We start from the raw sequence: 10,955 nt of genomic DNA, 5'->3' as shown, positions 1-10,955 counted from the left end.
AGAAACAGCCGAATTAATTTTGTGTTTGACTCACTTTGTCCCCTTCTGCAACACTCACTTGCCAACTAAAAAATCACTTGACTTTAGTATTTCACTGATCATCTTGACGTACACAATTTATTATTAGCTTAACAAAACCTTTCATATCTTACCAGTATTAATCCCAAGAGTATGAGGATAAAAAAAATGAATTGCTTTTTCCATAATATTTATTTCTTAAAATTTTGATTTAGTGAGGTCAAAATGCTGGTCCATCTTCTTTATTGCTTCTTTATTTATTTCTTCCTTATTTCAAACTACAGAATTTTTCAACAGCATTAGAGAAGGTTCATTTACACTGATTGGCAGCAAACCGATTACCTAAGGTAAATTCAACTGAATTCAAAACATACTCTTAAAAAAGCGATCCAAGAAAGCAACTGTAATTAAATAGCACATTACAAGTTTATAAAAGTACAAAAAATGTATTGGTCAGGGAAAATAATATAACAAATGATTTGATTTGTTAGAATCAAAACAATAGCTATTGCCACAAGAATACTGAACTTCATAATTTTCCTCCTGTGTTTGAATTATTCATAGTTCTTTTTATTCAGTTCATGAACAAAATGGAGATTTATGTGACTTCTAACCCTAAAATATAAATATTTTTTCTTTCTGATCTAGAAATGGTAGAATGTATATATAATAAAGTGTATGAAGTTCCTGATCCACACACAGAAACCTGCTCTAATGTATTCATTGTGTTCACTGCTGATTCCATTTGAAGTCTGGTGGATATTTTTAACCATTGCTGAGAATTTTTAAAGGATTTTCATTCCAGTGACCTCATTCATAACAGCCTTAGATGGCACATCAATAATTCCTTTGTCAAAATCCTAATTCTATTTCATCTCACTTGGTTTTAGAAGCTTAATTAATGGAAGTCCCAAGAGTTGCTATCTGTGCACTGAAGAACTGTTTTTCCAACATTCACTCATCTATCTGCTGTTTGTAAAAGGTTTGACATCTGCTATTATACTGAAATTACATACTTCATTTGGGAGTCAGTGAACTGTTTTTCCTTTCATTGCCTGCTATAGTTCTGATTCATTGCTTTGTTTGCTTCTGCAGGCACAGAGCAAGAGGGAGATTTTTGCTAATCAAGGAGAAAGCACCTGATGAAGCAAGGCAGATGAATGGCTGTTCTTGAGGATGCATGTATAATTCATATAATTTCATCTTGGATCCTTGAGTGCTACCAACACTGGACTAAAATGAAGTTTTCAAATGAGGTGCATATCACAGAGACAGTGGAAATTAAGCATTTTGAAAGACTCAAGATATCTGTGGTGTTTTTGACAATTTTCCATTTACACTATGAATTTTATTTATTAAAGCAATGGTATTTTTGTCTCAAAATTTATTTCGTACTATTTCTGTAAATGTTTAAATGGATAGATATAAAAATGTCATACAGGAGATCCATTCAACCCAGCCAAAAAGGTAAAGATGTTTTCTGGAAGGTTCCAGCTTATGTAGAAAATTAGCCATAATGAAGATTTCTAAGAAGAATAGTCTCAAAACAGGAAATAGTTCTTGTTGAGTCCTTGGCGAAAAGCAGACGCGAGAAGCAGTTGTAGTTCTCAGGTTTCCTTTTATTCTGTGTTCAGCTTACAAGTGAAGGCTTCAGCAACGCCCAAAAGCTCCTAGTCCCTTATATAGGCAGTTCCCGGGTCAATGTGTTACTTTTCCCGCGCCAGCACCCGCGCATGCGCACAGGCGCTGGCGACAGCCTGTCTGGTCCCGGGCAGCTTGCACCTGCCCGGGACTGCCTGCAAACGCCCCGAGCCCGTTTGCAAGGCTCAGGACATAACACCCCTTTCCCCCGGGCTAAGACTACTACCAACATACAATTATTTCTTGATGCAGTGTTCTACTCCCCAGTGCTCCTACTGTTTACTGGCTTTTGTTTGGCCAGGAATGTTATGTAATCCTCTAAGTATTTAGGAGATTTCCTTGCTCTCTGTGACCTTCTCAGCTCTGGGTTTCTGACAGGTGATCCCTGACTGAGGGGAGACGTGAGCCTGTTCCCCTTATCATGCCTTGGTGCCTTCCGAGGACTGTGCCCCTATGCCTGACCTGCTTGCTCGCCCACTGGGCTCGTCAGGCCAGGGCTTCTGTCACTTTGTGACCTGGTTGACCTGCCTAGCTGTCGGCCCTCGGGCCCCTTGAAGTGATAGCCACTGCTGGGCGTCTCTATAGAACCTCCTAGGTCCGTCCAAGACCTGTCAGGAGGCTGTCCAATCCCTAAGCCCCGTTCTGTGTCCGGGCTCGTGTGGGTCTCTGTACCTTCCCAAAACTCAGTTACTCCCTGATGTGGGCTAGAGGTGTTGCGGTCGGGACTTGGTTCCTCGACCACCTCCCTGTAAGTTTGACCCCCTGTAGGACTTGGGGTAAGGTCAGGCCAACTCTGGGGATTATGTGCCAGCTCTCTTGCGGGGTATGATTTATTGGGATGCTCCCGGGTATCCTCCCTGACTGGAGTACTGTGCTGTGCAGGTGAATAGTGATTGTACCCCCGGGGTGACTCCCTGGCTGGAGTAGGCGTGAATGCCTGGTAGTTGGATAGGCTCTTAGAATTCCTGTTTGGGGCACTCGCGGAATCTTGGAATGGGCCGTTTGTGGCTCCATGATTGGAGGTGGGCAGCAGCTCATGCCCCTCCCTTTGCTCTAAAGGGTCCCCCTCCCCCCTGGAAAAGACCCAGGAGTCTCATCTGAAAGGTCCCGCCTAGGGCGGAGTTGGTCGATGTGCCGACGCAGGACACGACCGTTGTCCAGGGCTACCTCATAGGAGAGAGGACCTGTGACCCTGGAAATAGAAGCGGGGACCCATGTATGACCAGGCCCGTAATTGCGAGTCCAAACCGGGGCACCCACAAGTAGTTGTCTAGGTGCCCTAGGATGTGAGGTAGATGAAGGCAGTCTGTCCGGATGCAACCGGTCAAGCTTCGTAGTAAGTTTGCGCCCCCAGCGAAGTTCAGCTGGGCTTCTCCCTGTAGAAGTGGACGGTGTGGTACGGTAAGAAAGGAGAAAGTCAGCCAACCTGTGATGCCAGTCCCCATAGGTGAGTCTTTTCAAGGCGTCCTTTGTGATGCAGACCATGTGTTCAGCCATACCGTTGGTGGACGGGTGGAAGGGTGCAGACGTGGCATGACAAATCATGTTAGCCTGTAAGAAAGCTTGGAATTCGGAGGAAGTAAATTGAGGGCCGTTATCAGAGACGATGACATCTGGGAGCCCGTGTGCAGCAAAAATCCCCCTCAGTACCTGAATAGTCTTTGCAGTGGTGGTGGATGAGACAGGTACAACCTCAAGCCATTTCGAATGGCTGTCAACGAGGACCAAGAAGAACTGGCCCTGAAAGGGCCCAGCGTAGTCAATGTGCACCCTAGACCATGGGGACTGTGTTTCCTCCCATCTATGCACAGGAGCTTGGGGCATCTCTGGGCGAGAGCGCTGGCACAGGTGGCATGCATGCACCTTAGCCTCAATGTCCTTATCTAAACCAGGCCACCACAAGTGGCTGCGTGCAAGGGCCTTCATGCGAACAATGCCAGGATGACCCTCGTGGAGGGACTCTAAGATCCTAGTCCTCATTGAGGTGGGAATGACAACTCTGTTTCCCCAAAGCAGACAACCCTGAGAAGTGGACAACTCGTTCCTTTTGGACCAGAAACTCTGAAACTCAGGACTAGGGCAGTGCTCAGGCCATCCAGACAAAACCCAAGAAAGGACACGTGAAAGTGTGTGATCTGTGCCTGTTTCAGCGGCGACATCCCTGGCATTCAGAGGGGACTCGGGCAAGGCTTGGATGGATAGAATGTTGACAGCTGGCGCAGGGTCAGCTTCTACTACTGGCAGGGGCAATCTACTGAGGCCATCAGCATGGCCCATTTCTTTCCCAGGCTTGTGGAGTAAGGAAAAATCATATGCAGACAGAAAAATAGACCACCTAAGCATTCTAGGGGAAATGATTTGGGGAGTTTGTTTACGTGTGGTAAACAGTCCCAGCAGAGGCTTATGGTCAGTGAAGACCGTGAAATGCCTGCCATACAAGAAATCATGGAATTTTTTAATTCCAGCAACAATAGCCAGAGCCTCCCTGTCTATCTGAGTGTAGTTGCACTCAGCAGAAGACAGTGTTCTGGAGTAATATGCAACAGGAACCTGAGTTCCATCAGACCTGAGGTGGCTCAGGACAGCTCCTACCCCGTAAGGGGAAGCATCACAAGCGATGCACACAGGAAGGGACTCATTGAAGTGTGCAAGTACACTGTTAGAAGTGAGTAAGGCCTTGACCTCATTGAAACTAGCCTCATGTGTTTGTGACCATTGCCACACTGCTTGTTTGTCTAATAGCCTGTGAAGAGGCTCAGCTACACTAGCTTTATGTGGAAGAAAGGAATTGTAGAAATTCAGGAGGCCCAGAAAGGCCTGAAGTTCGGCCTTAGACTTTGGCCTAGGTGCTTCTAAAATGGCAGTTAGTTTGGATTCAGCAGGGTGAATCCCAGCAGCATCAATTTTGAATCCCAGAAATTCAGTAGAAGGCACCCCAATTTTGCATTTGTCTCTTTTGAGCTTGAGGCCTGTTTTCCTGAATCTTAACAGAACAGCCCTTAGCCTTTCAGCTAGAATGTGTGTGGAGTCTCCTGCAATTAAGACATCATCAAAGTAGGGGCAAACCCCCAGTATGCCCCGTAGTGTGTTTTCCATTACGCTTTGGAAAATCCCAGGAGCGACATTCACTCCAAACTGTAGCCTTTTTACCTTAAAGGCTCCCCTGTGGGTCACAATAGTCTGAGCTATAGCAGCAGCAGCATCAACAGGCAGCTGTTGATACGCTTGAGCTAGGTCAAGCTTTGCAAAAACGCGCCCTCCCTTGAGGGAGGCCAGAATATGACTGACCACAGGAACAGGATAGGCATGTTGCTGCAATGCCTTATTAAGAGTGCATTTGTAGTCAGCACAAATGCGAATGTCCCCATTTGCCTTTAGAGGCGTGACAATGGGGGTCTCCCAAGGGCTGGAATCAACAGGTTCTAGGATTCCCTGTTGGATCAGTTTGTCTAACTCAGTGTCAATTTTACTCTTTAAAGCAAAAGGGACCCTTCTTGCTTTAATTCTAATGGGTGTGACAGTGGGGTCTAGTTTTAAGGACACAGGAGGTCCCTTGAATATGCCCAGCTGGGGGCTGAAGACATCTGCAAATTCTTTGCAGACTTCCTGTAGGTCGAGTGTTTCTAAGCTGTTCAGCCCCGTGATGTGTATCCCCAAGGCTTCAAACCAATCGAGTCCTATGAGACTCGTTCGTTCACCCCTTACTACTAATATGTCTAGTGGACCTTCAAAATTCTTATACTGTACGTTAAGGGTGGCCTCCCCCTTAACACACACTCTCGAATTTTGAAAGTCTGTTAACACAATGTCAGAAGGCCTTAATTTAGCCTGAGTTCCACTGCCGGAACAAATCTTCCTAAATGTATGTAAGGATATGATTGAAAGGGCAGACCCCGTGTCTAGTTCCATAGTTAATGGAACCCCTTGTAGCTTCACCTTGAGTGACAGCTTTTTCTTGATGGGCTTGTGTGTGCCTGTCCTGAAGATGCTTCTTCGCGAAGCGCAAAAACCTACCCTATTCTGGCTGGGGACCCTGGTACCTTTCAGGCGCAGTTCTTCCTGAGGTTGTACGTTTCGTCGGCCCAGACACACATCTGCAATATGTCCTTGTTTCCCGCACGCCCGGCAGATAGCGGAGCGGAACTTGCAGTCGGTTCTCCTGTGGCGACCTCCACAGCCGATGCACTTGAGGGGAACTGCAGAGCTTCCTTTCTGATTCCCTTCCTTCGTGGGGTGGAGACGGTCAACTTCCTCATCCGGATCCTCCTCGGAGTTCCCTTGGACATCCTCTTGGTGCACGGATGCAACATCTGGACTGTTCCTGATCGGCCGCATGTTTTTGACGGCGCCGTCTGCTGCTTCTTCTGCGGTGACCTCTCTTAAGGCATCTTGGAAGGACAATTCTTCTTTGGCGAAAAGCCTCTGTTGTAGATCTCGATGCCTTAAGCCGCACACGAATCGGTCCCTCAGTCGTTCTTCGAGGTCCTTGAACTCGCAGTGCTTGGTGGCCTTCCTCAATGCAGCGATGTATTCTTTGGCCGACTCTCCGGATCGTTGATCTCTCTGCTCGAAGGTGTGGCGCCATGCGATGATGGACATCTTGGGCTGGAAGTGCTCCTTCAATAGCTTCTTTAGATCTGCGTAGCTGACAGACTCTAATGGGACAGGTGCTGCAAGGTTCTCTGCGATTTCGAAGGCGTCTTGACCGCAGACACAAAGCAGGGTGGCAGCCTTCAAGCTATCTTCCCTCACTTGGTTCACCTTGAGGTAATTTTCCACCCTGGCTACGTAGGACTCCCACCGCTCTGGATGTGAGACGTCGAACTCCGAAAGCCTTCCAACCTTTGCCATTTCAGGAGACGGGTCTATCAGCCAGCCTACCCCCGAATGCGCACTGGATTGGTGGGTAGCTGCCGAGTCAACGCCGTTCCGTCATTCCGCCGCTCAGGACTCACTTGGGTAAGCTTACACCTCTTTCTTTCCAGGCGATGTAAGGCATCCCACCTTCGTCGCCAGTGTTGGGTCCTTGGCGAAAAGCAGATGCGAGAAGCAGTTGTAGTTCTCAGGTTTCCTTTTATTCTGTGTTCAGCTTACAAGTGAAGGCTTCAGCAACGCCCCAAAGCTCCTAGTCTCTTATATAGGCAGTTCCCGGGTCAATGTGTTACTTTTCCCGCGCCAGCACCCGCGCATGCGCACAGGCGCTGGCGACAGCCTGTCTGGTCCCGGGCAACTTGCATCTGCCCGGGACTGCCTGCAAACGCCCCGAGCCCGTTTGCAAGGCTCGGGACTTAACAGTTCTCACAACAAAAGATAGTCTCAAGTAAACTGCCTGGGCAAAAATAAGCTTGTCAGAACAGGGAAAGCAACTTGGTATCCCTGTTGTTTGGGTCTTGACTGTCCACAATATGCCGTTTTTCATGGCAGGTGGGCCTGTTGAGATTCAAATCTACAAGATCTGAAGAACTTCACATTTCTTAGGACAGGATGGCCAGTAGGAGGAATGAAAGTAATTGTTGAGCTATAACTCCCAACAACTCTAGCCAGAAACAAGGATTGCTGGTAATTATAGTTCAATAATATCTAATTTTTCACAATTTGCTCTGACTTAGAAGATGGTATTTTCCCAGTGCAGATTGGTGAATATCTCAGCATTCATTTCTTTTGCATATAATAAACAAATGTGAATATTCTTAGCTTTTAACTAGAAAATTTGAGGCTAGATAGTTCCATTGCTTAATAAATTCAAACTATTGCCAGAATGTCATATTCTGAATGGCCAGTTCCCCAGTCTTTTCAGCAAAGAGGACACTCTAGAATGGATTCTCTGAAGGTTCAAAGCTATTTTACTTACTAAAGTGCATGAGTTATAAAGGATGAGGAAAACTGTGTGTATTTGTCATGCAAGGAATAACTCAGTTGAGATAATCCTTCATAAAATACAGAATATACCTTCTTTCTTAAACTAGGTTTGTTCCATTATTCATCACATTCATTCAACTGACTGGCAGCTTAAAATCTATCTTTAAATAGATTCCCATTAAATTCATCTCAAAGAGAAAAACAGCTCCGCTTATTCCCACAGTAATGAATATATTTTCATATTCATAATATAGTCTTGCTAAATAAAGATATACACATTGTAACAATGAATTATATTACCATGAAATTAAGCACATAAAGTTAAATGTCTTTAATTTATGTCTATATGTTCAACAGGGGAAGAAATTACATTATTGAAAGTTCTTTGATTTTCCAAAATGGAACTTTCTTCCTGTAATCACTGATGAATACTATAAGCAACTTCTCTTCCTCATTTCATTTTTTCTTTGTCATAACGCTTTCCTTTCTAATGCTTTGTTCAGCCTTTCCTTTAAATCAGCTTTTAGTTACTGAAGTTTAGTTTTCTTATTAAGTTACTTTTCATTCCCTCTCTTTGTATTTTTGTCCCAGTGGCACAATCACCATAAAAAACAATTGTGTAGATTTGTTGAATCTCAATTTGAGATATAGTTGTATAGTTGTTCTTTCAGTACATTTCTCAGTTTCAGCCCAACTAATTAGAGCAGTGGTTCTCAACCTGTGGGTCGGGACCCCATTTGGGGTCAAATGACCATTTCACAGGGGTCGCCAAACCACGCTGTCCGCCATTTTTTTCTCTTTTCCCTAGCTGTCCTACTCCCTCTTATTGGTGGCCACACCCACTTGGGGGTCACCACAACATGGGGAACTGTATTATGGGGTCACGGCATTAGAAAGGTTAAGAACCACTGAATTAGAAGAACATATTTATGGCCAACACAATTATTCAGTTAATGTTAGCAGAGAGGTTGCTTAAAAGAGTAGTAAATAGGTATCAAAAGTTGTCTTGTAGCCCCTTGATTCCAGAAAAATACCAAGTGTGGAAAAAAATATTGAGAAAAATATCAAATAGAACAACGGAATAACAGAGTTGGAAGGATCTTGGAGGTCTTCTAGTCCAATTCCCTACTCAAACAGAAGACCCTATATCATTTCAGATAAAGGGCTATCCAGTCACTTTTTAAAGCCCTCCAGTAATGGAGCACCCACAACTTCTCAAGGCAAGCCATTTCACTGGTATATTGTCCTCACTGTCAGGACAACAGTGAAAGAAAACAAACAAAATAGCTTACTGTTACATGCTACAATAGACAACTTACCTCATGAAATCCTCCTTGTCTCCTCCTTTGTAGCCTAAAAGCTTTGATCTCTAACCAGTTATCTTGTGATAGAATAATGATACAATCTAAAAGACAATTTCATTGGGCATTTAGCTGTTCTTGGGCTTCTCTGAATCATGAAATTTCATGTCCTGTCTGGCTGTTACTGCTTTCATCCACCAGTCATATTTTGATCTTCTCATCATCATTGGCACCTAATTTTTCTTGTCCATCCTGGCATGCTATAATGCAGTGATGGGGAACCTTTTATAGGCTGAGTGCCCAAACTGCTACCCAAAACCCACTTATTTATTGCCGGGTGCCAGGTGGGCATAGCCCACTGGGTGGGCATGGCTTTGGTGGTCATGGCAGACTGTGTGGGTGTGGCCAAGGTGGGTGTGGTCACCTCAATGTTGTTCGTGTGGAGGGATGCCTGTGGGGATCAGGCAGGGTTGGGGGAGATCCAGGGGATCTCTGGCAGGTGCAGCGGTGGGCAGAAGGCTTGTCCTGCAGGGGGAGGTGAGGCAAGGTGAGGCAGGGCGGTGGTGCCATTGTCACAGGGCAAGGCAAGGCAGGGGCCAGGGCGGCTTCTGCCTGACACCATCAGCCCCCACACACAGAGGCCAGTGAGTCATGGGGGCCGACAGTGTCCATTAGCAGCCACAGCCTGCCAGCCCCTCAATCGGCACACTCTGGGTCTCCGCAGCCTGCCCCCAGCAGTTCAGAGAAGCCATCTCTGAGCTGGATGGATGGCCAACAGTTGAGGAGACAATGCAGTGGGTCGTGCCCAAGAAAAGGAGAGTATGCGAGGCCAGGAGGGATGGGACGGGGGGAGGGAAACCAGCCATGCTGGGATGCATCAGGCCAAATGGGACCTCAGTGAGTTAGTGGGCAGCTGGTTGAAGAGGGACAGTTGCCATCTCCGGGGCATGGCGCACGTGCCCAAAGAGAGGGCTCTGAGTGCCGCCTCTGGCACGTGTACCATAGGTTCGCCACCACTGCTATAATACTTCCATACAGACTGCATTCAAATAAACTTATGTACTTAGCCTGAGTGTAAGGACCCACCCCACTTTGCATCTTAAGAAGACAGAACTCTTGGAATAGCTCTTCCAACAGGAATCCTTTATTAAGAGAAAATGGTTGCAGGCATGCTAGACAGGACTTGGGGTTCAAGCTCTCCCATTCAAGGTTTTAAGGGGTTCCCCAGTAGTCCCACCAAATCAACCCCCCTTCCAGTGATAGTTTCAAGTATCACAATTCCATCCCCTTTCTTCTTCCGTCTGGATGGAGACTTCAGATAACTACATGAAAGGCAATTACTCTTCTTTGATATGTTAAAGCTTAGAGGCCACAATAAACACCCATTCAGTCCTTTGAAGTGTGCTGAAGGAAGTGAGGGCCATAAAGCACCTTTGCTAATCCCCCTTTTCTCCCTCTTATGCAGAATCCAGAGAAGGCGAATTGGGAGTCTCTATGTTGATAATTAAAGATGAAATATAATGGATTCTGACATCCGGCCCCTCTTAACAATAAGAGAGATCCACTGAAAGAAAACACAAGTAAAAAATTTAGTTTAGGCTTGTTAGGATACTCTGGCATGTGAAACTTTCCTTAATAGCGTCGGGCTCTGATCGTGACGTTTATGGACCCACTCATTTTGTGAGCAGGGAGGTGTTTTCCAGGCACTAGGTTACGAGTTGTTCCACGAATCTCCTAGAGTCAAGGATCTCTTCTATTCGAAGGTTGTTCCCCCGCCACAATGATTAGGAGGTGGTGGGGGGGGGGATTTTTGGCCGTAGAGGTGACTGATGCTCTCTTTTCAGCAAGCTGCAATGAAAAATTGGGTGTACTTGCCTGAGGTTTTTGGGTAATTCTAATTCTACTGTTACCGGATTTATGATCCTTTTAATTGGAAAAGGTCCTATATATTTTGGTCCAAGTTTTTTACAGGGCTGTAGGGACTTTAGGTATTTGTAGATAAGTACACCATTTCTCCTATAATGAATGGTGTAGGCTCAACCCTTTTTTTATCGGCTTGTGCTTTGTATGCCTGCCTAGCTTCATCTAGTGCTTTTCTAACTATTGGCCAGGTGTTTTGTAGTTTTTCCATCCATT

General features: G+C 45.7%; 1 long non-coding RNA gene across 1 annotated transcript; it reads left to right on the top strand.

The window, feature by feature from the left end:
• Positions 1 to 312: 312 nt before the first annotated feature.
• Positions 313 to 1,323, top strand: LOC120298796. Its single transcript, XR_005554225.1, has 3 exons — positions 313 to 365; positions 909 to 1,000; positions 1,114 to 1,323. It is a non-coding gene; the product is annotated as an uncharacterized LOC120298796 (long non-coding RNA).
• The last annotated feature ends 9,632 nt before the right edge of the window (positions 1,324 to 10,955 follow it).

Source organism: Crotalus tigris, unplaced genomic scaffold (assembly GCF_016545835.1).
Source record: "Crotalus tigris isolate CLP2741 ecotype Arizona unplaced genomic scaffold, ASM1654583v1 scf7180000024141.418231, whole genome shotgun sequence".
NCBI classification, from domain to species: domain Eukaryota; kingdom Metazoa; phylum Chordata; class Lepidosauria; order Squamata; family Viperidae; genus Crotalus; species Crotalus tigris.
The sequence above is the reverse complement of the archived record's forward strand: the minus strand, read 5'-3'. Positions and strand labels throughout refer to the sequence as shown.